This window comes from Scyliorhinus canicula, chromosome 6, assembly GCF_902713615.1.
Source record: "Scyliorhinus canicula chromosome 6, sScyCan1.1, whole genome shotgun sequence".
In the NCBI taxonomy this organism is placed as follows: Eukaryota; Metazoa; Chordata; class Chondrichthyes; order Carcharhiniformes; family Scyliorhinidae; genus Scyliorhinus; species Scyliorhinus canicula.
This window is the reverse complement of record NC_052151.1, coordinates 65,482,788-65,488,787: the sequence shown is the minus strand read 5'-3', so window position 1 is coordinate 65,488,787 and position 6,000 is coordinate 65,482,788.

Genomic DNA, 6,000 nt, shown 5'->3' with positions numbered 1-6,000 from the left:
GGTTTCAGTGCAGGGGATGTGTCAAAAGAGATGCAGAATATAAACAATCATATATAGGGCAGCACGGTAGCATTGTGGATAGCACAATCGCTTCACAGCTCCAGGGTCCCAGGTTCGATTCCGGCTTGGGTCACTGTCTGTGCGGAGTCTGCACATCCTCCCCGTGTGTGCGTGGGTTTCCTCCGGGTGCTCCGGTTTCCTCCCACAGTCCAAAGATGTGCAAGTTAGGTGGATTGGACATGATAAATTGCCCTTAATGTCCAAAATTGCCCTTAGTGTTGGGTGGGGTTACTGGGTTATGGGGATAGGGTGGAGGTGTTAACCTTGGGTAGTGTGCTCTTTCCAGGAGCCGGTGCAGACTCGATGGGCCGAATGGCCTCCTTCTGCTCTGTAAATATCTGACAAGTTCCAGGATCTAAGTAAGAAACCGCGTATATCAGAAACATAGTTGTGCCTAGGTTTTTGGAATGTGTATTGTGTAGTTCAGTTGAGTTTTGCATCGTTTGATTTCTATTTTTGCCGTTAAAGTTTAAAATCAACTACTGTCTCCTTGACTTTCTCAACAACAATTAGTCACAATTCTACACTCACCTACACACTTATGAGATTACTTCATGTGGAATGGACCTTCTGGGAGATTAGGAATTCTTGTCTTAATTCAACCTTTCTCAGCATGAAACCAAGCTCAGCCAAACTGGATTTTCATAATAACACACCTCACGGTCATGGTGAGGCACAAAATGTCATCATGGGTCGGGTAATGGTGCCAACGTTAATATTTGGATTTGGATTTATTGTCACCTGTACCGAGGTACAGTGAAAAGTATTGTTCTGTGTATAGTCCAGACAAATCGTTCCATACATGAAAAACGTAGGACCTATGATAGATACAGATAGACATAGACATCGGGTGAAGCATACGGAGTGCAGTATTACTCAGGAGAAAAGATGGGTGGAGAGATCAGTTCAGTCCATAAGAGGGCCGTTCAGGAGTCTGATAACAGCGGGGAAGAAGCTGCTTTTGAATCTGTTAATCCGAATTCTCAGACTTTTGTATCTCCTGCCCGATGGAAGAGAGAATAGCCCAGGTGGGAGGGGTCTTTGATTATGCTGCCCCCTTTCCCAAGGCAGTGATTGGTGTAGACAGAGTCAATGGATAGGAGGCTGGTTCGTATGATGGACTGGGCTGTGTTCAGGACTCTGCAGTTTCATAATGCCTTGGGCCGAGCAGTTGTCAGACCAAGCTATGATGCAGCCAGATATGATGCTTTCTATGGTGCACCTGTAAAAATTGAAAAGATGTGTACATGCTGAATTGCTTTAGTTTCCTGAGGAAGTATAGCCGCTGTTGTGCTTTCTTGGTTGTAGCGTCAATGTGGGTGGAGCAGGACAGATTGTTGGTGATGTGCACACCTAGGAATTTGAAGCTGTCAACCATCTCCACCTCGGCCCCATTGATGCAGACAGGCTATTGGCCTATAACTAATTTTTCCCTCTGGGAACCTCGAGATTCAGGCAAGATTGAGAGGTTGGTTTTCTGTCCTGTGGGAAGGTCCTGCAGTAGCAGCCAGAGAAGGGGAGGAACAGAGGGAAGCAGGCATTACAGGTGCCAGGGTGGCATGGGACAGATTGGAAAAGTTGGGGTGGGGGTGTGAGGGAGGGAGACTGGGAGGAACAATGGAAACCAGATTCTTGTTTACATTCTAGCTGCCCAGTGAGGGTGAAAACCCCAAATATTTTTACTTGCATTAACAGAGGTGCAATGGGCAATATGGTATGATAAGAACAAGACCCCCAGTGTGTTACCCCTGGTGAGTTACAAGGGAAGAGAAATGAAAGTGAGAGAGGGGGGTGTCCATCTCAATGGAAAGAGTTGGAATGACATTTGTAACAGAAGCCATAGCGGACAGAGCAGTGGGAATTTTTTGATTGGTTCCTAGAAAATAAATAAACAGGCCCCAAAATTCCATCGTGGTTCCCATGACCTCTCAGTTTAAGGGAGCGATTGTACGGCCTCGTCGTGCCTGACTCAGTGATGCGACGAGGCTGTTGAATCTTGTGAGAGGCCTTTTGTGAGATTTGCAATGCTCATGGTGCCTCGCTAAACCTAACGAGATCTCGCGAGGTGTTGTGATCTGGATCTCGCCCTCACTGGGAGGGTTCCAGATTTGCATATTTAAGTGAGCGGGTAGCTTCACTTAAATATGTCTATGCTGGAGTCTCCCAAGGCCTGGGATCGAGCACCCATGCCTGGGAGACCTCGCCTATGGCACTGTTTAGCAGTGATTTCCACAAACATGGACCAGGCATAACAGCACTTGGACGGGGGTTGTCTGGAGGGGGGAGGGTTCTGTGGGGGTCCTCTCAGGTGATTGGAGGCCCCTGTATGGTCATGCACAGGGCAGGGCGGTACCCAGGCACCCCTGGTGCCACCTCAGCACCTTTACACTGCCAGCTTGGCACATTGGCACTGCCAGCATGGCACCTTTGCACTACCACCCAGGCACCCAAACAGTGCCATCCTGTCAGGGTCACTCTGGCATTACCAGGGTGCTCAGGTGACACTGCCTGACTGGCAGGGGCACTGTCAGGTTGCCAGGCTGGCAGTGCCAAGGTTGCCCATGCCGGGGATTGGGCCGGTGGTGCTCTGCCCTTATGAGGTGGGGTGAGGGGGGGCGAGGACCCTTTAATCGGTAAATTGGGATATTGTGGGGTTCCAGAGGCCACGGTTTTGGGGGGGAGGGGGGGGGGGGTTGAGTGATCGGGACAGCATTTAAAACACAATATGAATGAAAGTGCGGCTTCGCCGGGGCGTTCCTTACCGAGTCCCGAAAAAGTTCTTGGTGCTGCAGGTGCTGAGAAACACCCTGCTAAACGCACCCAAGACGGGACTCTGTTATTTCCCCCCATTAAATCACGCCCAATATCTGGCAGGAGACCAAGCAACCTACAAAAAAAGCAGGTGGATATTTAGTTATGCACCTTCAGAAGACTGCAAGAATTTTAGCATAATTCGGAAGGGACATTGTTACTGCTTTTTGGAGCAGCACTGTGGTGCAGTGGTTAGCACTGCTGCCTCACGGCGCCGAGGACACGGGTTCGATCCCGGCCCTGGGTCACTGTCTGTGTGGAAATTGCACAGTCTCCCCATGTCTGTGTCGGTCTCACCCCTACAATCCAAAAATGAGCAGAGTAGGGGATTGGCCGCGCTAACGTTAATGCTTTTCCTCGACTTGTCTTCTCCCAAAATCAGGTCATGCAATTACCCTTTCCGAGTGATCAGAAGCTGATCCAATTTCCTCCTCCCAATTCGGATTGGAGCTGTGGACATGAATATTCAATCTCACCTGTGAAATCACTCCGTAAAGGAAATTAGAGAAGTGGCGGGATCTTTCCAGTCCCAACAGCCCCGAGACCAAAAATTCCCACTGCAAGTCAACGTGCCTTTAAATGGTCTGTCATATTTTCCATCCCACCTCAGATGATTCCTGCGGCGGGCGGGAGCAGAACATTTACCCAAGGTTTATCCTGGGGCTGCTGTTTCCATATCACCTCGTTTGCTCTATGGTCAGAAGTTACAATGATTTTGATTTTAGGAGGTAGTTTCTGAATAATCAACTCCAATTTATGACACCACTCTTAGGATAAGTAACAAAAATATAGGATCTCCGGGAGTGATCACAATATTACAATTAACACACGGGACTGGCTTTTGTGGTTTCAGGCAGGGTAAGGGAGGCCGAACAGGAAGTGTGTGATCCTCTCCCTCACACCCGCCCATGCTGTTTTCAACATGGCAAATCAAGCATTGGCTGGCCACGGAGCGGTCTCTTGGTGGGACTGCCAGCCATTTAGTGCTAGGATGGAGGTTTATGCACAAATTAGGCATATAAATTGGGGAATCTGGCTGGAGAAGAGTTAGGCCGTGAACCAGAAGCCACCCATTTAAAGATGTGGTAGAATCGGCTTGAAGGCAGCTTCACAAGAAATCCACCTTTGGTCACAGCAAACTTTGAAGAAGGCGGCATCTATAGTGGGCACTGAAGCAGTGGAGCATCAGAAGGATGAGAGTATCTTTTTCCATTCTATGGACTGTTGTGCCGGCAATGTGTCATTCAGGACCCTTGCCTGGAAATAAGCAACACCACGGGCGTGATTCTCCAGACTCACGACGCGTCGGAGAATAGCGGGCGACGCAAATTTTTACGGCCACGCTGGTCCGACGCCCTCCCGCTATTCTCCCCCCCCCCCCCCCCAACGGCCGCCCCCCGACATGAATCGCTGCTCTCCGTTTTTTTACGGCGAGCAGCGATTCTCCCCTGGCCGATGGGCCGATTTCCAAGGCCTTTACGGCCGTTTTTACGAACTAAAAACACACCTGCTCTCACCGTTCATAAAAACGCCCGTAAAGTGCCGTTCTGGGGAACCATGGCACCGATTGGCACGGCCGCACCACGGCCGTGCCAAGGGTGCCATGGGCCCGCGATCGGTGCCCACCGATCGCGGGCAGACCCCGCGCACTCTTTCTTACTCCGCCGCCCCGATGGATCCGTCCGCGGGGCTTCTGAGGGGCATAACGGCCCGCACATGCGCGGGTTTCACGCATATGCATGATGATGTCATCCGCGCATGCGCGGGTTGGAGTCGTCCAATCCGCGCATGCACGGCTGACGTCATCATACGCGTCAGCCGTCGCTAACTTTGGCGCGCGGGCTTAGCGAAATTCGTTAAGCCCGCGATGCCGGAGTTCACGGCCGCGCGATGCTAGCCCCGACCGGGGAGCAGAATCGGGTCCCGGGCGGGGGCTCGGAGGCTGCCGTGAAACACGGCCATTTTCGTGGCAGACTTCACGACTCTCCGCCTTTGGGGAGAATCGCGCCCCACAGCATACCGGCCCCATTCCTCTTCGGAATGATAAGTGTTCCGAAAAAGAGTCATATTCTAACCTTTAACTCTATTTTTCTCTCCACAGAGGCTGGAAGACCACAGCACTTCCTGCTTCAAATCCTTGTCAGCTCTTGCAGAGCTTACGATCCAAGCTGATGGGATGAATTCTCCGTCCTGGGATGCTCGAAGCATGCTTCCCAATGGGACGGAAAATCAAAAAATCTAGATCGCCGTTAAGCACCGGGTCTTAATGACCCATTTGCATCCATTTAGCGGGTTCGGCACCCTAATCACCGGCCCTCTGATCTCCTGGGACGGGAATCATGTGGACAGGGATTACTACAGGTCTGATCAAAGGTGAGCCTGACATGGTGGTCCTCGCGGTAGGCCAAGGGGGTAGCCCCTTAAGGGAGTTGCTCCAAAGTCCACCCAAGGGCCAGCCTCCCTCCCACCACCCCACAATGCAACTCCCACCCACCCCTCCTCTTCACCTCCTGTTACACCAACTAGTCTCACTGAAACTCACTGAATTTTCCGGCCAACCCGCTTGCCAAAGGCAACTCCTCCATGGCAGGTTCTCCAGCCTCAGGGTGGGCGAGCCATGCAAAACAATGTAGACATTCGCAGGACAGGAGGATCATGCAGGCGGTCAATGGAGAGCTGCCTCTGCTGCCGGAATACACGCTGTGAGGTAGGGAGCCGGGAAATCCCACCGCTGGATTTCTCATAAGGACTTTCAATCTCCACGCTCAAACAAATCGCCTTGGAATTCGTTCCCAAATGTCGCCTCCACTTGAATGCCTTCACCAAGGATTCACCTTCAGAGTTTCAATCTTGCCTTCCGATGATCCTTTCCCGGGTCTCCACATTTATACTAGCTTTATTTTCCAAACACTTTCAGACATTCAGCTGTACTAAGCAGAACACCACTGCTCCAAAGGCCCGCAGCCAGGAATCACCAACCTTTCGCTGCCTCCAGAGCTTGGTGCTCACGCAGATACACAAGGGACACCTCGGCATTGAGAAGTGTAGGCGCAGGACCCGGCAGGCTGTCTATTGACCCGGCATAAATGAGGACATCTCAAACTTGGTCCTCAATTGTGTGACATGCCA